This window comes from Schistocerca cancellata, chromosome 1 (assembly GCF_023864275.1).
Source record: "Schistocerca cancellata isolate TAMUIC-IGC-003103 chromosome 1, iqSchCanc2.1, whole genome shotgun sequence".
Classification (NCBI taxonomy): domain Eukaryota; kingdom Metazoa; phylum Arthropoda; class Insecta; order Orthoptera; family Acrididae; genus Schistocerca; species Schistocerca cancellata.
In genome coordinates, this window is record NC_064626.1 from 909277235 (window position 1) to 909299649 (window position 22415).

A 22415-nucleotide genomic window follows, 5' to 3' on the forward strand; every position below is an offset into this window, starting at 1 on the left:
ATTAAAAAGAAATATTAGGTTTATACCACTAACTCCACCCGCACCCCCCCCCCCCCTTGCAACATCATCACGCCCCCCAGTTTGGGAACCTCTGCACTACAACATACACTTCAAGGCATATTGACACTACGTAAATATTTCTTGACCAGTGTTCCATCACGTTGGTTTCTTCTTTGCATTTTCAGTTCCATTTATATGAATCATGTGCTACATGCACAAGTCCTTTATAGTTCATTAACAACTCCTTAAAATACATTTCTTGATATAATAAGTACATAAATATGCAAATATTTACACTTAATCATTACATGAGATATTTACGTTGTTGTCATATAGTACATATACAGAATTAAATGAAAAATATAGTAAATTTTTACGTTACATTCAATATCATTGTGCTGACATGTGAATTACATTATATTCAGATTGAAATATATATTTTATGTATTTTATTTGTTAGCTCATTCTTTTTCCTTTCTTTCCTTTTTTTGTTCCTTTCCTTTTCGAACACTTGCAACATTTTAAGATAATTGTGGCAACTCGCTAGAATATTCAACTTAAAATTCTTCTTGCCTTCTGGAATAAAATTTACACATATTTCAAGCTTCAAGACAGCCCTCTGTAGGAGGATAGGTTCATGGGATATTTGCTAACTACTTCATAAATACTAGTAAAGTTATCTCCTACAGTGGACTACACAAAATAAAATATGATAGACAAAATACATGTTTACTTAATATAATGTAAAATTTCCTATACCTAATACCGTTTCTGAGTGTGAAGTCTTCACTATTGCTGTTTCTAAGAGTGGTACCCCTCTATTACCGTTTCTAAGAGTGGTGCCTCTCTAAATATCTTAGGACATCTGCTTGTGTCTGTATATGTGTGAATGGATATGTGTGTGTGTGCGAGTGTATACCCGTCCTTTTTTCCCCCTAAGGTAAGTTTTTTTCCCCCTAAGGTAAGTCTTTCCGCTCCCGGGACTGGAATGACTCCTTACCCTCTCCCTTAAAACCCACATCCTTTCGTCTTTCCCTCTCCTTCCCTCTTTCCTGATGAAGCAACCGTGGGTTGCGAAAGCTTGAATTTTGTGTGTATGTTTGTGTTCGTTTGTGTGTCTGTCGACCTGCTAGCACTTTCATTTGCTAAGCCACATCATCTTAGTTTTTAGGTATCAAGTCAATCATGTTCCTATAAAGTTTGTGTAGTTCATCTCCTTCCTTTCATGAGTATCTAGCAATATAAATAAATGTTTTACTTAATAAATAAATAAAGCTTCTTAGATAATTGCTGCTGCATTCCATGCTGTATACCCATTCTGTATTTACCTTGTGGTACCTGTAAAATTCTATTCATAAATAAATATGTGTGTATGTCTCTCTCTACTGTCAGATAATCACAAATTATATAATACCAAATACTTCATCAACATGTACAATTTTTTTTAAGGTAGGGATGAGAGTGAGCCGCAACACAGGACTGACGTTTTGTTTTCTCCTTATTCTCCTTTCTATTTAATGGTGCATTAGTTCAGTACAGTAGATGAGCTTTAATTATGCAATTAGATGACTGCTAAATATGTTCTCTTAAATAATTCTTTCAATCTGAAGTGTCAAGCCTACATAACTCCAAAAATTTCATTACAAGTCCCATTAGATTAGTGTTAAATAGTCATAGATTTAAATCTTCTGGTATATTTTCAACAGTGGCTGCTGTAAATAATTCTTTCCACATAAATCTATACTTTCACCTTTAGTTATAAGAATATATAAGACATCATGTAAGTTATTATCTCAGGCATACCAATCTTTCAATAAATAATATTCTTTCACTACTTTCATTCTGTATTCCATGAGTACATGTGATATAGCGTTCAAATCTAGTTTCTTTCCTCTCAACATATTCTCAATTACTCATAACATTCTCACCTATCCAATATTCATTCTTCACAAAATAACATATACTTATTCCTTAGCATTATATATACAGGGTTATTACAAATGATTGAAGCGATTTCACAGCTCTACAACAACTTTATTATTTGAGATATTTTCACAATGCTTTGCACACACATACAATAACTCAAAAAGTTTTTTTAGCCACTCACAAATGTTCAATATGTGCCCCTTTAGTGATTCGGCAGACATCAAGCCGATAATCAAGTTCCTCCCACACTCAGTGCAGCATGTCCCCATCAATGAGTTCGAAAGCATCGTTGATGCGAGCTCGCAGTTCTGGCACGTTTCTTGGTACAGGAGGTTTAAACACTGAATATTTCACATAACCCCACAGAAATAAATCGCATGAGGTTAAGTCGGGAGGGCATGGAGACCATGACATGAATTGCTGATCATGATCTCCACCACGACTGATCCATCGGTTTTCCAATCTCCTGTTTAAGAAATGCCAAACATCATGATGGAAGTGCGGTAGAGCACCATCCTGTTGAAAGATGAAGTTGGCGCTGTCGGTCTCCAGTTGTGGGATGAGCCAATTTTCCAGCATGTCCAGATACATGTGTCCTGTAACGTTTCTTTCACAGAAGAAAAAGGGTCCATAAACCTTAAACCTTGAGATTGCACAAAACACATTAACTTTTGGTGAATTGCGAATTTGCTGCACGAATGCGTGAGGATACTCTACCGCCCAGATTCGCACATTGTGTCTGTTCACTTCACCATTAAGAAAAAATGTTGCTTCATCACTGAAAACAAGTTTCGCACTGAACAGATCCTCTTCCATGAGCTGTTGCAACCGCGCCGAAAATTCAAAGCGTTTGACTTTGTCATCAGGTGTCAGGGCTTGTAGCAACTGTAAATGGTAAGGCTTCTGCTTTAGCCTATTCCGTAAGATTTTCCAAACTGTCGGCTGTGGTACATTTAGCTCCCTGCTTGCTTTATTCGTCGACTTCCGCGGGCTACGCGTGAAACTTGCCCGTACGCGTTCAACCGTTTCTTCGCTCACTGCAGGCCGACCCATTGATTTCCCCTTACAGAGGCATCCAGAAGCTTTAAACCACGCATACCATCGCCAAATGGAGTTAGCAGTTGGTGGATCTTTGTTGAACTTCATCCTGAAGTGTCATTGCACTTTTATGACTGACTGATGTGAGTGCATTTCAAGCACGGCAGACGTTTTCATGGCTCCTGTCGCCATTTTGTCTCACTGCGCTCTCGAGCGCTCTGGCGGCAGAAACCTGAAGTGTGGCTTCAGTGGAACAAAACTTTATGAGTTTTTCTACGTATCTGTAGTGTGTCGTGACCATATGTCAATGAATGGAGCTACAGTGAATTTATGAAATCGCTTCAATCATTTGTAATAGCCCTGTATATATTTTCCTCTTATTCATCATCATTTACTTTTTACTTCAACAACAATAATTATAATAATACCCTTTTCTTCTCTTATATTCCATTTACCTCTCTCCATATTACTATTTGTCCTTCACTCATCCCATTCAGTCACTCACATCACTCATATCAACATTACTATTATCACATGCCTCCTAAAAAAAATAATTCTGTTCAGTTCTCTGCCTCCTCTAATGCGTATATGCCTCATCTAATGTGTATATGCCTCAATAGCAACTCCTCTTATAACCAGATATCTTATTAGCTATTGGATGGTTCACGTTGCTTTTTAGACTTACCTGCATTCATTAGATTGTAAGTACCTGTATAACTTCAATGTAGGCTCATCATAACTGTATATCATATTAATTATCTTCTTCTCATTAGCTAACATTTTACTGTATGTATTTTTTCAAATGTCTGTGTGGATGTAGACCTCTGGGTTTATGTGTTAATGGATATTCTAATGAATAACAGCCAGGGTGTGGAATATTTGCAATTCGGTATTGTCCAGAGTATAAGACCTGCCATTTCCTGTTTAAATGTTTCAGTTTTGTGGGTTTAGGATGTGTTCTTAGTAAAACTAACTAATCAACTTGAAATGTTTGTGCTTTCCTGACACCTCTGTCATATTTCTGCTTTCTTTCCTTAGCTTTGTCACATAATATTGTGTAAGCTTGTCTTAACTTTTCTTCTAAACTAACAGGATTTGTTGTTGCTGTAAATTTAGGTAGAGGGTCTGTCCATTCATTTCTTTCTGTTTCATCCATAATTAATTCGGTTGGTGTGTATCCAGAAGAAATGTGAGTTAAATTGTTCACTATATGTTCAAATGGTGCTATGTATTTTACCCATTTTGTGTGCTTCTCTGGTGTGTGTGTTCTCATAAACTGTCGAAATTCTCGAAATGTTATTTCTACTGGGTTTCCTGCCACGTGAAATCTTGAAATCAAAATATGTTTAACATTCTGTTCTTCAATAACAGTCTTCCATTTTAAACTGGTAAAATATGCTGCATTATCCCTGATCATAACTTCAGATTTTCCTATTCTTACAAAATAATCTGTTAATAGACGTCTGGTAATAGCAGTGGTAGAAACTGAACGTAAAGCATATAATTTTAAATACTTTGTGAAAACATCTAACACATCAAGGATGTATATCACTCCTCCACGTGCTTGTGGATAGGGTCCTGCAATATCTAAAGAAATTAGCTGTAATGGCCTCTTAGGTATGATTGGATGCAATTCATTCATGCTTGTGCGATTAGAATATTTGGCTTTCTGATATATGATGCATTTCCTAATATTCCTCAATACTCTTCGCCTTAAATTTGGAAAATAGCAATATTGCATAATCTTATCTGTACATTTGGTTACGCCATAGTGTCCCCAAGTTCTGTGTGTAAATAAAATCAAATCATTAACATGAGCTTCTGGTAAGCAAACACACCAATGCTGTGATTCAGGGTTTCGTCGTTGAAATAATACTTCTTTGCGTAATGTGTAATATTTTTCAAGATGTGGGTCTGTTCCTGCACGTAATTTATTCTTTATCTGGATCCATGTGGGATCATTGTCCTGCAATATGGCTAACTTCCTGCACATGTTTTTGTAGTAAGGTGCAATTGTACCGCCATACATGAGTAAAATTTTGAAATCTGATGTTTGTTCTGTCACATCTGAAAATTCTTGTAGGCCTTGTGGCAAACGAGATAGAGCATCGGCTATAATGTTGGATTCTCCTTTTATGTATATAGTATCAAAATCATATTCTTGTAGTGATGCACACCAGCATGCAAGACGTGAATGTAATAACTTCCATGATAGCAGGAAAGAAAGAGCTTGATGATCAGTATAAAGCTTAGTACGTTTTCCCCATAGAAAGTAGCGAAACTTGCGAAATGCCCGTACTATGGCAAGTGTTTCGCGCTCGGTCACTGAATATGACTTTTCGCATTCAGTGAGTGTGCGGCTAGCAAAACTGATAGGTTTGATGACTGTTTGTTCATTTTCTACATGAATTTGGAGTAAAAATGCTCCGAGCCCATAGGAACTTGCATCTGTTACTAGGCAAAAGTCTGACGTCATGTCAGGATGACATAACAACGGTGCATTTACTAAATCATTCTTAATCGCTTCAAAATTTGTCTGACAGAACTCTGTCCATTTCCAAATATTATTTCTTTTGAGTAAAGGTAGAAGATGTGGTCTGTTAAGAAGATGGTGGGGTACAAATTTCCTGAAGAATGAAGATAGACCAAGAAAGGCTTTGAGATGTTTACGATTCTGTGGGGATGGAAAATTCTTAATTGCATAAATTTTTCTTGAGTCTGGATAAATGCCTTCAGTTGATATGATGTGACCAACGAATTTGATTTCTCTCCTCCCTAATTTCGTCTTTGGTAAATTGATAGTGACACCTGAGTCAGAAAATTTAGTGAGAAGTTGCTTCAAAAGATTAACATGTTCTTACCAAGTAGTGGTGGCAATGACAATGTCATCAACATAAACTGTGATTTGCGATAGCAATTGTGGTCCAAGAACAGCATCTAAGGCTTCAATAAATACTCCAGCACTCACTCGTAGACCAAAGGGTAGAACACAAAATTGATAACTACGTCCCTCACACAGGAATGCAGTGTATTTACGGCTGTTTTTATGGAGTTTCACCTGTCAAAACGATGAGCGGAGGTCGATATTGGTTAAATACTGTACATTATGAAATTTTAAAAGTTGTTCTTCCAAATTTATAGGTCGTGTGTTGATTGGAATTATGACTTTGTTAATTTCTCGTGCATCCAGCACTAACCTTACACTACCATCCTCTTTATTAACTGCTAGGATCGGACTGCAATATGGTGAATGTGACCTTTCAATGATACCCCAAGCTTGCATTCTTTCAACCTCTTTCAAAATTGCGGGTTTCTTTGACCAAGGAATATTATAATATGTTCTACAGTATGGTTTGTGTGGTTTAACATCCATCTCATAAGTATAGCCTCTAATAATTCCAGGTTTCTCCACAAATACCTCAGCAAATTGCTGCAAAACTTCAAGTAATTCAAGTTGTTGTTCCTTCGTCAGATATTCAGATTCTGTGCATTTCTCATATAAATCATTAGGTTTAATTCCCTGAGATACAGCTTCATTAAAAGTTAAATCACATATGTTTGTTGCTGGTGGATACACAAAATGTAACTGTTCAAACTTACCTTGTTTACTATTTAAGTTTTTACCCTGTGTTAACTCTATTGTCAGTTGTTGTTGATTTACGGTTAAATTACATTTCCCTTTTCCTAAATCTATGATTGCTTGATGTTCATTCAAAAAGTCAATTCCTAATATGCAATGCATAATTAATTTATCTACTACCAGAAAACTGTAATTGAGTGGTATATTTGAAAATGTGAAGTTAATGAGAGCTTGAAATTTCACGTTCTTTGATTTGTTGCCGGTGGCACTTATATTGTGACAATTCTGTACTGGCAATGTTTGTATGTTCATTATTTGTTTGAGTTCATTATATAAAGACATTTAAATGACAATTGCTGCTGCTCCTGTATCTAACATTACTTCCACTTCATAACTACCAATCATAACTCGTGTTATAGCCGGAATAATCTTCTTTATTTTACTGGTACTATTAAAATCTACATCATGATATAATTCTTTTTCTATTTTCTTACTGTCATCATATCGGAGAAAACAAATCGTCGGTTCCGTTGCGCTCTGCTCCCAATCGACCGTAACTCGAGCGCTTAGCTCGGTCGTCGTTCGTTTTCCGGCAAATTCGGTTGTTGCTACGGGTTGGGGTCATTGCCCAACTCAATAATATTTACATTTCTGCCGCGTTTCACCCAAGTATCAGCTGTTTGGTTGTTGACATTAACTCGCGTCGCATTGGGAGTTCCGTTAGGTAGGAATTGAGGGTTGCTGTATTGCATGTGTCGTGGCGGTGGTCCATTGTGATTTCCCCATACATTATTTCGCCCATGACTGTAACTGGTATTGTTATTACTGTTATTCCTGCAATACATGTATCGATGTTGTTGTGTGTTGTTTCTCTGATAATATCCTGGATGGTACCTGTTATCCTCTCTTCTTTGATCTCTATGATTTCGGTTCCTTCTTCTGTTGTTATTATTTTGAATATAACTGTTATTGTTCTGATTGTAATTACTGTTCAGATAACCATTATAGTAATAATTACCAATCCCCTGCCAATGCTGCGAGTTGTTTCTCCTAATATTGAATGGATTTGTCCCAGTGTAGTGCGAATTGTTTCTTTAAGAGTTTTGTTGTGGTGTCGGAGGCGGATTCCAATAGCCTCTGTCATTTTTGTTGTGCGTACGCGAATTTCTTCGATGGGTCGGATACAATTGATTGAAATTCCTGATCTCATCTCTGTAAACAACATTTATCTCATCAACATAACTGAAAAAATTCTTTATGTTGTTCTCGGACACTCCTATTAATTTATCACGGTAAGGAAATGGTAAGTGGCTTTTAAGTGTTCTAATTACATCTGGTTTTGTCCAATATAATGTTTTGTCTAGGTAGCGTTCAAAGTATTAACGTAAAGTCTCTTTCTTCGGGTTGCAAATTTGTTGATTGTATACTTCTCGTATTAAACTTTGCTGTTCTGTGATCGACCAGAATTCCTCAAGAAATGCTTGTTCAAACTGTTCAAGTGTTAAACATCGTCTTTTCATTGCTGCTCCCCAATTAGCTTCTCTTCCACGTAACAAATTTGTAACATATCGAATTTTATCAGCTTCTAACCAATGTCTCGGGAAAACACCGTCAAAAGGGCGGATGAAAACAATCGGATGCTCTTTCTCTTTCTCAGCACATGAAAATGTCTGAAAGTATCCATGTCGTACTAATGTTTCATCATCTACTCCCGATGGTGTTATGGGTCCTGCATTTTGTGTCAAACTGTGCATAGTATGTGGTGATGTCTGATAGTAATTTTGATCTTGTGGTAGCATTGAAAATGGTTCATTGGGATTTGTATCACTCATTGGTAATCCTATTTTCGCCTGTGTGCTGGGTCTAGCATTATTCGGATTTTCATTTGTCTTTTGGTTGCCTGTTATGGGTTTTGGTATCACTGACAATCTTGGTATTACATTTTCTTTAAGTTTACGTACCTCTTTCTGAATATTATCTGTTTCTCCCTTTACTTGTTCCTTTGTCTTATCTAAAATGATATGTGCCATTGTCTCAAACTTCTAATCTAAATAATCATCACATAATTTGCATTCATGTACAAGTTTCTCTGCTAGAGTTGTGTCATTCTTTACAGATGCTGTATCTTCAAGTTTTTCTAACTTTTCCCGTAAGGATTTCTGCTCCAATGTTACATCATTTAATCTGTCTGAAAGGTCTGTAATCGTCAGGTCTAAGTGTTCTTGGTTTGTTTTTACGGAATTGTGTGACTGTCGTAATTCGTCAACTTGGGTACTGGTTTTCTGTTTTTCAAAAACTACTGTTAACAATTTCTCATTACATCGTTGTAAGTCAGTTTTTGTCTCGTCACTGAATTCCATAAATACCTTTTCTTGTCTCGTAATCTTGTCTGATAAGTCAGTAAATTTCCTTCCAAGACTACTGGTGGTTTCTGTCAAGTTGGCAATTTGTCTCGATTGTTTTTCAAAATTTTGTTTTATGTCCCGTGTCAGTTCATCGAATTTAGTGTCAAATTTCCCAAAGTCACGTTTTAAATGGTCGTCTAAAGCGTCAAATTTTCTGTTTTCGTCACCAAGTAACTTCGGAATCTGGTTGAGCATGTCAGAGTCCTGTGTCTTAGTTTCGTCATTTTTTTGTGTCTTATTGATGTCTAGTTCTGAAGTTGACGTTGTCAGTGTCGCGTTTTGTCGCATAGTACTCTCTCTCTCCATTCGCCTGTATATCTGTTTAAATATAGGGGTTGTTGTCTTAATCGATCCGGTAAAATTATGTCTTGAACATCCTCACTATTCAGTTCAATATTCATTTGACTGTCGGACATGTTTTGCAATGTGTCACTTTCACTAAGCTCGTCCGCGGAAACAATTTCTACGCGTCTAGCGCCCATCTTGCGATTTTCGTAATTAATTGCAAATAAAATTTTCCAATGGCAAAAAAAAATTTAAAATATGATATGTTGAAATCTGAAATTTCTCTTATGGAAATGGATATTTCTATATGATTTTTAATTAGAAATTTAATTATTAAAACTGGTACTGAAATTTCCCTCTCACAAATAAATGACTGTGAATATGCTCTTCACTTATCATTTGCAGTAATAGTACATCAATTTTAACTACAATTAGGAAAAATAATTTCGAAATAAATGGATCGGAATAAAGGAAGTACAGATGGCTGCTTGAAACTGGCAAAAAAGGTAAATTTCTGTACTCACCAATTTTTTTTGTTCTTTAGTCTTATGTTGCAAATGTAGCGTCAGATATACAGTTTTGAATCCAAAATTTTTCTTTCGCATCCGTGCAAATTATTTTATGGAACGTTATGCCTTTCCTTTTTTTTAACAAATTAATTTCCTCAGCATGGAAATGAAAATTAACACGAATTAATAACAGGGAAAACTATTGTTGTAAATTTCATGCACGTAACGTTACAATTTAAATGAATGAGACTTAGTCAAAATTCATTTTCTGATGCTATTAAGTGATTAAAATTAGATAAAATGTCCAAAATTTATAATAATTGCACTTGTATCAAATCCGGAGATTGTAAGTTCTGTCACCAGGACGCCAATTGTAGTGTTTCCTTTACTCGGGGTTCTGCCGTGAAAATATAAAATAGAAAATGTTATTGGGTTTTGAATTTTGGTGGTTTCAGTTACGGATAAGGCGGACTTCGTATTATTGATTGAGATAGTGCTGTAATTTGACCGTGCATGGCAGACCGGGTCGGCAACGCTACAAAAAGCGACTGTACGGAAATAGCATCAGAAACTAGTGGAAATTTACCTTATAATCTTGTTAGAAACGCAGTACTAATTACAATATAGTCTTCATGGCTGTCCTCCTAATACCCTTGTAGGACGACCCGTCTTTCACTTTTCTCCGTCTGTTGAAAACTTCTTCAAGTTGTCACTGTCATGATCAATTCACAAATTTGGCGATAACCACCTCGAATCACTATTGAAACAACCTCGCATTGTAATATAATTTTAATTTCCACCCAAAAGCACATTCAACACAGCGCGGAAAAATACACGTCATTCGTATCAAGATAAGAGAGAGAGAGTAATCAATTAGCTGTTAAAAACAGAACCTACGCAAAAGTAAAAGTAAAAAAAAAAAAAAAAATCAAAATTATTTATAAAAATCTGTCGCTGGCGCAGCGCTCTTCCGCATGCGCGATCGTAAATTATATCTTTGTATTGGCGGAGGCGCGGTAGTCAAAGCACCATTACACAGAGACCAAACAAACATTCCTGTGGTCTTGATGGTATATCTGATTGCCTTTTAAAACGAGTCTCCCATCATGTGTGTGAACCACTGTCAGATATAATAAACTGCTCTTTATCATCAGGTCAATTTCCTAGAAATATTAAAGCAGCAAAAGTTATTCCTATGTTAAAAAAAGGGGGAAAGTTGTGATGTAAACAACTACAGACCCATCTCAGTCTTATCAAGCTCATCAAAAGTCCTTGAAAAATCAGTATATGACTGTGTTATAAATTTCTTGGAAAGTAACTGCATACTAAGTCCTCACCAGTGCGGGTTTAGGAAAGGAAGATCAATAAATGGAGCATTATACTCATTTTTAAATGAAATCTATAGGGCACTCAATGATAGAAAACACACAACAGGTGTGTTTCTTGATCTCACTAAAGCTTTTGATCTTGTCAACCATGAATTACTTTTGTAGAAACTACTACATTTTGGGATTAGGGGAAATTGCAATGACTGGTTTAGGTCATATCTCTCAGGCAGAGTACAGAAAGTAGGGATTACATCAAAAACTGGTGAAAATGCTCAGTCAGAGGAGCAAGTTGTAAGACAAGTTATTCCCCAAGGCTCTACACTTGGTCCCTTTTATTTCTAATATTCATCAATGATCTGCCCTAAAGCATTCAGGAAGGTCCACCGGTAATGTTTGCTGATGACACCAATATACTGTTTTCAAATCACTGTCCTCATCAACTCAATTCCACAATTGCTGATACAAATTGTAGTCTGCTAAACTGGTTGAACAAAATCAAACTTCTCCTAAATAATGATAAAACAGTTTATATAAACTTCCACTCGACACAAAAGGTATCATCTGTGATAGATGATATCAGGATTGAGAATGTGCCCGTACAATGAGAAAGACCCACAAAATTCCTTGGAGTGTGGATAGATGACACACTACACTGGGACATTCATAAAGATAAATTATTAAGTAAAATGAACAGTTTGTGCTATGCTTTTAGCATTTTAAGTACAATCTGTGCTATCAAAACACTAAAATGTGCCTACTTTGCATTAGAACACTCAATAATTACATACTGCATTCCTTTTTGGGGCTTCTCCAATAAGAATGTATTTATTGTGCAGAAGCGAATAATTAAGACAATGAAACAAGTACCCCTGTCTTCCACCACTAAACTTCTCTTTAAGGAGCTCAGTATTTTGCCAGTGCCTTGTATCTATATTCATGAAACAGTGTGTTTTATTCATGAAAATCTCCATATATTTACAAAAAATAGAGATGTTCACTATTATAATACTCGTCATTCCAAGGACATATTTATAGATGATCAACAGCTACATAAAGGGCACAGTAGTGTAATGCACAGGGGAGTAAATCTGTACAAGAAGCTACCTGAAAATGACAGGTATTGAAAGAAAGGATTCAGATCCAAAATAAAGTCAGTCCTACAGAAGCATTGCTTCTATTCAATGGAAGAATTTCTGAATAGTAATCTAAAATTTTTTGTAATGTATTTTACTGCATGTGTTAAAATATTACTTTCAACTGACTTATTTGACTCTATACACAGATATAACTGTTCCTTGTTATGGCTCATCTGCACTTATGATAACAGAATGTAAATAGTGTTACTCTGTAATCATTATCTGATGACTGTATGTAACATACCAAAAAAGTTATGATTTGCCATGTGCAGCATATAATTTATATAAATGTATATCTTAAGAATGTCTATACTTATGCATGTAACTGAATACCTACAAAATAAGTATATTTATGTATCAAAGCATGTTAAATGTAACTTATCATACATCTATGTGTAATAACACAACAAGATTTCTGGATGAATAAATAAATGAAATGAAATTGGTGCAAGAAGCTCTTGAAATTTTGAACACATAGTTTGTGGTTGAAGAACCTTTGGTGTTTGTTCACCAGTCCTGTTCTGTATAGTAGAAATATGATTTAGGGAAATGGGAATTTGAGATGATGTTTGATGTGGCATTCTTTAAATGAACTGATGATGATATCTGAAACTGATTGTACCATATACTTATATATATGCTTTTGTCCTACTTGACCCCTGGTATCTTGCTTTGTAATTTTGACTTTCCTGTTTGTGACCTTTGCTATGTATTATGATTGTGATAGTAGTCTGGACCTGGATGTTCCACCTTAATATTCTGATGTGTAGAATTGTTTTCTTCTTGTGTAAACATGCTGACTTCTCAAGTTTCTTTTCAATTTTCAGTATTATATTAGGGTTAGGTTGTTTAATCTTCATGTTGTATTACCTTACCTACCTTATGTTAATTAGATGCAATACCTACATCAGTCTATCACCTTCACTGATGTGGTCGCGGGGATGGGGGGAATTTCAGGGAAATATGTGGGGAATCTATCACCTTCACTGATGTGGTTGCGGGGAGGGGGGGAATTTCAGGGAAATATGTGGGGAATCTGTCTTTTGTTTTTCTTTGATTCCCTAGGACGCCAAAGCCTTGTTTTCTAACTTGGATGCCTAAGGGGTGGGCGGGGGGGGGGGGGGGGTGTTCGGTGAGCTCACAGGAATTAAATAAGTTTACTGATGAAAAATTACAACTTTCAAAATGGTTTATGTATTTTAACTAAGGAATCGGTTTATAAATGTTGTTGATTGTTATAAATATTGGACTGAGTGAATAAAGAATTGACATATTACAATACAAAACACAGATGTGTTCATATACAATAGACTACTCTGAGTCCTCAACTTCAAGGCAAGTGACACACTTCACAATTTTTTCTGAATGTGTGTTACACACGTGTTTATGACACTGTCCACAAAACTGTTTTGGTTTACTTAGATTGTTGTACTTCTGGTTCTTTGTTTAGCTTTTCTGACACAAACATGGCACCGACCTTTCCCTGCAGGAGGTTGACGTGCTTCTGTTGTCACTTCTTTGATTTTCTTTTGTAGTAGAGTCTCCATTGATTGAACAATTTGGTTAGATAACCCACTTGCATTGGCACTTCTTTCTTCTACCTGCAATTTTACTAGTTCCATCCCAGCTTGCAGAAGATAAAGTTTCTGTTTGTTGTGTTTCTCTTCATTCCATCTTGGATGTTGCTGGATGAATCTGGTGGTTGCATTGATAGCACAAATGTCGAGGAGAGAGTAAAATACAGATGGAGGCCATCTCTTTGTTCCCCTCTTGTAGGTGTACATATGCGTCATTTAATCAATGGTATCAATTCCACCTTTAGTGGAATTATAATATGCATTTATCTCAGTTTTATTCTTCTCTCCTTCAACAGTGCCATTATCTTGGTGCATTGGTGACAATATCAGTAAGTTCTTACTTGGTTTCATTTTTGCTGTGTAGGACACCAAAGTTACTGGAGGCCTATGTGTTGGGAACTGCACTAACTCACTGCAAGTTTACAAGTTAAATAATAGCTGACTGAGATCAACAATCACTTCCTCTGAAAGTAAACCGATTGTTGTGAATATCAAGAATACCAACCAACAAGAAATTACCTTTATTGTTGTGGAGATGAGAAATACGAAATCTTACTAAGGGAAATTTTCTATACCATGGAAGCCTAAGGGGGGGGGGGGGTTATTGGACCCATAATAACTTTATTTATTTTTTCTTTCAAAGCAGGAATTTTCTATAAAATATATTGACACTAACGTTTCATAAAATAGCGAACAAACAATAATTCAAAGGGAATATGTAGTATGAAAGTTACTTGGGCAAAAGCAGGAGACATAAAAAAATTGTCAGTTCAACGAACTCCCCCTCCCCCCTAGGCGTCCTAGGGTTAACATGTCATAAGTTTTCTTCTGTCTTTTTATACTATGCCATCCATGTGATAATCACCCAAACAGTTTACCTCTTCTCCACATGCAAATGTTTCTACCACTGAAAGCCTTCTCATTATCTGTGTCATTTGTTGACTTCCATCTGAGATTTCAGGAATGGTCTGGGAGGCAAGTCTGCAACTTGATTACTTTTTGATTTTATATATTTATCTGATTTTACAAGACTGATTTAGGCTAAGTACTAGCACTTATAAGTTTTATTTATTTTGTGAATATCTGCTGTGATGATTTTCTCTTGTTTAACTAAGTAACTGATTAATTACATGCTAATTGAATCATGTACTTGTTCAAGATTAGATCAAGTAACTCGCACTTTTTACACAATAATATACATAAACTTACTGGATTATAAGTACTATACAGAAAATTTGCAATTTAAAGTTAATTTTCCTGCTATGACTTACAGCTTTTCTTATATATATATATATATATATATATATATATATATATATATATATATACACCTAAAAACAAAGATGATGTGACTTACCAAATGAAAGTGCTGGCAGGTCGACAGACACACAAACGAACACAAACATACACACAAAATTCAAGCTTTCGCTTTAAATATGTCTGCTTGTGTCTGTATATGTGTGGATGGATATGTGTGTGTGTGCGAGTGTATACCCGTCCTTTTTTCCCCCTAAGGTAAGTCTTTCCACTCCCGGGACTGGAATGACTCCTTACCCTCTCCCTTAAAACCCACATCCTTTCGTCTTTCCCTCTCCTTCCCTCTTTCCTGATGAGGCAACAGTTTGTTGCGAAAGCTTGAATTTTGTGTGTATGTTTGTGTTCGTTTGTGTGTCTGTCGACCTGCCAGCACTTTCATTTGGTAAGTCACATCATCTTTGTTTTTAGGTATATTTTTCCTTCGTGGAATGTTTCCTTCTATTATAACTATATATATATATATATATATATATATATATATATATATATATATATATATATATATATATATATAATAGAGGGAAACATTCCACGAAGGAAAAATATATTTAAAAAGAAAGATGATGAGACTTACCAAACAAAAGCGCTGGCAGGTTGATAGACACACAAACAAACACAAACATACACACAAAATTCCAGCTTTCGCAACCAATGGTTGCCTCGTCAGGAAAGAGGGAAGGTGAAGGAAAGACAAAAGGATATGGGTTCCAAGGGAGAGGGCAAGGAGCCACTCCAATCCCGGGAGCGGAAAGACTCACCTTAGGGGGAAAAAAGGACAGGCATACACTCGCACACACACACACATCCACCCGCACATACACACACACCATATATATATATATATATATATATATATATATATATATATATATATATATATATATATATAAAAAGAAAGATGATGAGACTTACCAAACAAAAGCGCTGGCAGGTCGATAGGCACACAAACAAACACAAACATACACACAAAATTCAAGCTTTCGCAACAAACGGTTGCTTCGTCAGGAAAGAGGGAAGGAGAGGGAAAGACGAAAAGGATGTGGGTTTTAAGGGAGAGGGTAAGGAGTCATTCCAATCCCGGGAGCGGAAAGACTTACCTTAGGTGGAAAAAAGGACAGGTATACACTCGCGCACACACACAAATCCATCCACATATACACAGACACAAGCAGACATTTGTAAAGGCAAAGAGCTATTTATATATATATATATAAAACAAAGATGATTTGACTTACCAAACGAAAGCGCTGGCACGTCGATACACACACAAACAAACACAAACATACACACAAAATTCTAGCTATCGCAACCAACGGTTGCCTCGTCAGGAAAGAGGGAAGGAGAGGGAAAGACGAAAGGATTTGGGTTTTAAGGGAGAGGGTAAGGAGTCATCCCAGTCGAGGTGGAAGTACAGAGGCAAAGATGTTGTTGAATGACAGGTGAGGTACAAGGGGCGGCAACTTGAAATTACAGGAGGGTGAGGCCTGGTGGCTAACGGGAAGAGAGGATATATTGGAGGGCAAGTTCCCATCTCCGGAGCTCTGATAAGTTGGTGTCAGTGGGAAGTATCCAGATAACCCAGATGGTGTAACACTGTGCCAAGATGTTTTGGCCGTGCACCAAGACATGTTTAGCCACAGGGTGATCCTCATTACCAACAAACACTGTCTGCCTGTGTCCGTTCATGTGAATGGACAGTTTGTTGCTGGTCATTCCCACATAGAAGGCTTCACAGTGTAGGCATGTCAGTTGGTAAATCACGTGGGTGCTTTCACACGTGGCTCTGCCTTTGATCGTGTACACCTTCCGGGTTACAGGACATGAGTAGGTGGTGGTGGGAGGGTGCATGGGATAGGTTTTACACCAGGAGCGTTTACAAGGGTAGGAGCCAGAGGGTAGGGAAGGTGGTTTGGGGATTTCATAGGGATGAACCAAGAGGTTTCGAAGGTTAGGTGGACAGCGGAAAGACACTATTGGTGGAGTGGGGAGGATTTCATGAAGGATGGATCTCATTTCAGGGCAGGATTTGAGGAAGTCAGATCCCTGCTGGAGAGCCACATTCAGAGTCTGATCCAGTCTCGGAAAGCATCCTGTCACAAGTGGGGCACTTTTGGGGTTCTTCTGTGGGAGGTTCTGGGTTTGAGGGGATGAGGAAGTGGCTCTAGCTATTTGCTTCTGTACCAGGTTGGGAGGGTAGTTGCGGGATGCGAAAGCTGTTTTCAGGTTATTGGTGTAATGGTTCAGGGATTCAGGACTGGAGCACATTCGTTTGCCATGAAGACCTAAGATGTTGGGAAGGAGCCATTTCATATGGAATGGGTGGCAGCTGTCATAATGGAGGTACTGTTGCTTGTTAGTGGGTTTGATGTGGACAGATGTGTGAAGCTGGCAATTCGACAGATGGAGGTCAACGTCGAGGAAAGTGGCATGGGATTTGGAGTAGGACCAGATGAATCTGATGGAACCAAAGGAGTTGAGGTTGGAGAGCAAATTCTGGAGTTGTTCTTCACTGTGAGTCCAGATCAAGAAGATGTCATCAATAAATCTGTGCCAAACTTTGGGTTGGCAGGCTTGGGTAACCAAGAAGGCCTCCTCTAAGCGACCCATAAATAGGTTGGCATATGAGGGGGCCATCCTGGTACCCATAGCTGTTCGCTATTTGGTATGTCTGGCCTTCAAAAGTGAAGAAGTTGTGGGTTAGGATGAAGCTGGTAAGGTAATGAGGAAAGAGGTTTTAGGTAGGGTAACAGGTGCTCGGTGTGAATGGAAGTGATCCATCGCAGCAAGGCCCTGAATGTGTGGGATATTTGTGTATAAACTTGGGTTGCAAAAGTTTGAAATTTGTGTGTTTTTTATTGTGTCTATCTACCAGCGCTTTCTCGTTTGGTAAGTCACAGCATCTTTGTTTCTTAATATATTTTTCCCATGTGGAATGTTTCTTTCTACGAGGGCAGTTCAATAAGTAATGCAACACATTTTTTTTCTGAAACAGGGGTTGTTTTATTCAGCATTGAAATACACCAGGTTATTCCCCAATCTTTTAGCTACACAACACTATTTTTCAACGTAATCTCCATTCAATGCTACGGCCTTACGCCACCTTGAAATGAGGGCCTGTATGCCTGCACGGTACCATTCCACTGGTCGATGTCGGAGCCAACGTCGTACTGCATCAATAACTTCTTCATCATCCGCGTAGTGCCTCCCACGGATTGCGTCCTTCATTGGGCCAAACATATGGAAATCCGACGGTGTGAGATCGGGGCTGTAGGGTGCATGAGGAAGAACAGTCCACTGAAGTTTTGTGAGCTCCTCTCGGGTGCGAAGACTTGTGTGAGGTCTTGCGTTGTCATGAAGAAGGAGAAGTTCGTTCACATTTTTGTGCCTACGAACACGCTGAAGTCGTTTCTTCAATTTCTGAAGAGTAGCACAATACACTTCAGAGTTGATCGTTTGACCATGGGGAAGGACATCAAACAGAATAACCCCTTCAGCGTCCCAGAAGACTGTAACCGTGACTTTACCGGCTGAGGGTATGGCTTTAAACTTTTTCTTGGTAGGGGAGTGGGTGTGGCGCCACTCCATTGATTTCCATTTTGTTTCAGGTTCGAAGTGATGAACCCATGTTTCATCGCCTGTAACAATCTTTGACAAGAAATTGTCACCCTCAGCCACATGACGAGCAAGCAATTCCGCCCAGATGGTTCTCCTTTGCTCTTTATGGTGTTCGGTTAGACAACGAGGGACCCAGCGCGAACAAACCTTTGAATATCCCAACTGGTGAACAATTGTGACAGCACTACCAACAGAGATGTCAAGTTGAGCACTGAGTTGTTTGATGGTGATCCGTCGATCATCTCGAATGAGTGTGTTCGCACGCTCCGCCATTGCAGGAGTCACAGCTGTGCACGGCCGGCCTGCACGCGGGAGATCAGACAGTCTCGCTTGACCTTGCGGCGATGATGACACACGCTTTGCCCAACGACTCACCGTGCTTTTGTCCACTGTCAGATCACCGTAGTCATTCTGCAAGCGCCTATGAATATCTGAGATGCCCTGGTTTTCCGCCAAAAGAAACTCGATCACTGCCCGTTGTTTGCAACGCACATCCGTTACAGACGCCATTTTAACAGCTCCGTACAGCGCTGCCACCTGTCGGAAGTCAATGAAATTATACGAGACGAAGCGGGAATGTTTGAAAATATTCCACAAGAAATTTCCGGTTTTTTCAACCAAAATTGGCCGAGAAAAAAAATGTGTTGCATTACTTATTGAACTGCCCTGGTATTATATCATAGAGAGAGAGAGAGAGAGAGAGAGAGATAGAGAGAGAGAGAGAGAGAGAGAGAGACCTGAAATGTACTGTTGTGCATGTTAATGATTTATATATTAAAAGTGTTTTTGAAGTAACTGTTATGCTCCTACTAACAGTAAGGCTAACTAACAGTAAGGCTTACTTATCTACAGTAAGGCTTATATCTCTCTCTGTACATCACTCCCATGAAAGAGAGTTAGAGAAATTTACTGAATGCTTAGAAAAGATTATTGTCAATGTGCAGAAGTACACCAGATACAACATACTAATTTTTGGAGACTTAAAACACTGAATCAAAAAAAATACAGCTAAAAATATTAACTTAGCAAATATGTTAAGATCATATAGTCTTCTCTGTGCAAATGAAAGTCCTACAAGGTTTCAATCCATCCATAATAACTTCATAACCAATGTGTCCAAAAGTGAATTTGAACTAGGTTGTTAAATGTTGGTCACCCATCAGACCATATAGGTAAATGGGTGAAATTAATTACTAAGAGATTAAATGTAGACCAAGAACAAATTCAGTGCTGGACAATTAGATTATTTTCTGACAAGAATATTAACACGTACAGGGTACAACTAATACTAGTAGACTGGCATACTGTCTTCCTTTTTTCAACAATATAGAGGAAGCCTTCAACAGACTTATACACATTATCCCTAAAGGTCTTAGTATCTGATGGCCAAACATCAAGAAGCCATGTAATAAAAAAAGTCAGAAGACCCAGGCACCCAACACAAAACAAATTGTTTATGCCTCACTTGCAAAAACTAAGGATCTTGATATTAATTACTATGAAAAAGTAATAAGCAGTAATGTAGACAAAGCCACTTATAACAAACTCAAAGGACATTATAGGTCACAAATTAAAATAGTCAAATGCAGGGCAAATAAACATTACATTGAAAACTCAAGTAATAGGTGGATGGCAGCATGGAGGATGCTATAAGCAGAGTTTGGTACTGGTATACATTGTTAAGAGATCACAGGTGTTGTCAGTATCACAACAGACGAATTTAATCATTTTTTTGTCAATGCATCAAACACCACTAACACCCTAACTTCTGGTCAGCATACTTCCAATTCAACATACACTCCTGACCTAGACCTCATTTCTGGCAATCAGTTTCTTCAAAATTGTGCAAACACTGTGCCAACTTTCAAGCCGACACAAATAGAAATATGTGATGTGGCTATATCATTAACAAAATTAGGAAATTCAAAATCTGAGGACACTTACAGCTTATCAAAATTTGTGATGAAAAAATCGAAAATCAAGGAGGTAATGTAATAATATTATGAGAAGGGCAGTTGCTACATACCATATAGTGGAGATGCTGAGTCGCAGATAGGTACTACAAAAAGACTGTCAGTAAGTGAGCTTTTGGGCAACAAGCCCTTTGTCAAAAACACACACACACACACACACACACACACACACACACACAGAGAGAGAGAGAGAGAGAGAGATATATATATATATATATATAACCACAGTCTCTGGAAGCTGAAGCCAGATTGTGATTTAAAGAATAATGGATCTCATGTCAAACCCTCTTGTAGATTAATGAACTGGATGAACTGGATGCATGCTATTGGCCATTTTCTAGAGTGTCTAAAAGGAACAGTTGTCATCCTTGTTCATAAAAAGGGAAACAAGTTATGCACAAACAATTATTGTCCAATTTCAGTTGTAGTTATTCTCTCTAAAATAATAGAATACTTCATACAATATGAAATTTGCGGACATGTATCTGAAAACAACATTCTGACTCAATATGGTTTTTTAGTCCAAGTCATCAACAGTGAAAGGAGTTGAATGTATCATTTCTTTTGTACAAACCTCATTTGAATCAAAGTTATATGCTGAAGTCATTCTAGTCAATCTAAGCAAGGCATTTGATTCAGTGAACCATACAATACTACTAGAGAAACCTTGGTGTTATGGAGCCAGAGGATTAGAACTCTCCCTTAACAACTCCTATCTGAATGACAGGAAAAGAAATTGTAATTTACAATAACCAGAAGTCCCAATACTTATACTCCAGGCATTCTTCAGTGTTTATAGAAAAAAACCAATGACTTTATAGATACGTCCAATGAACAAAATTATATTACAAAACCAATGGTCAATTGCCCTCTGTTAAATGTTGGTACTAAACAGGATATAAAATCTGTTAGATCTGAGCTCAAGAGAGTAATCAATAAGCCAAAAATCGATTATTTTAGGACACTCCTCAGAGGCATTCCATGGAGTGATGTTTACAGTGCTCATGACATGAATGAAAAATATAACACTTTTGTTAATAAAGTGCTTACATTATTTGAACACTGTTTTCCCTCAAAACTAACCAAGGTTACAGCAAAGTCTACAAAGAACCCCTGGATTACTCAAGGAATAGAGCACTCCATCCTCAGGCCACAAGTGGCCCATCAGGACCATCCAATCACTGTGCCATCCTCATTTGAGTAGTTTATCCTGTAGTGAAGTAGAAGTGGATAGTTCCTGTGAATTATAATGGGTGGAGGTTACGCTCAACAACCGAGCTAGGTTAATAATTTTCTCCTTTTACCGACCTCCTGACTCAGCAGCATTAGTGGCAGAACAACTGAGAGAAAATTTGGAATACATTTCACATAAATTTTCTCAGCATGTTATAGTCTTAGGTGGAGATTTCAATTTACCAGATATAGACTGGGACACTCAGATGTTTAGGACGGGTGGTAGGGACAGAGCATCGAGTGACATTAAACTGAGTGCACTATCCGAAAATTACCTCGAACAATTAAACAGAGAACTGACTCATGGAGATAACATCTTGGACCTACTGATAACAAACAGACCCAAACTTTTTGACTCTGTAAGTGCAGAACAGGGAATCAGTGATCACAAGGCTGTTGCAGCATTCCTGAATATGGAAGTTAATAGGAATATAAAAAAAGGGAGGAAGGTTTATCTGTTTAGCAAGAGTAATAGAAGGCAGATTTCAGACTA

At 37.6% G+C, this 22415-nt stretch overlaps 1 protein-coding gene across 2 annotated transcripts in view; it reads left to right on the forward strand.

Moving 5' to 3' along the window:
* LOC126191053 (uncharacterized) overlaps positions 1-22415 on the forward strand; it is a 240375-nt gene that overhangs the window by 212490 nt on the left and 5470 nt on the right. The gene's annotated exons all lie outside the window — the stretch shown is intronic.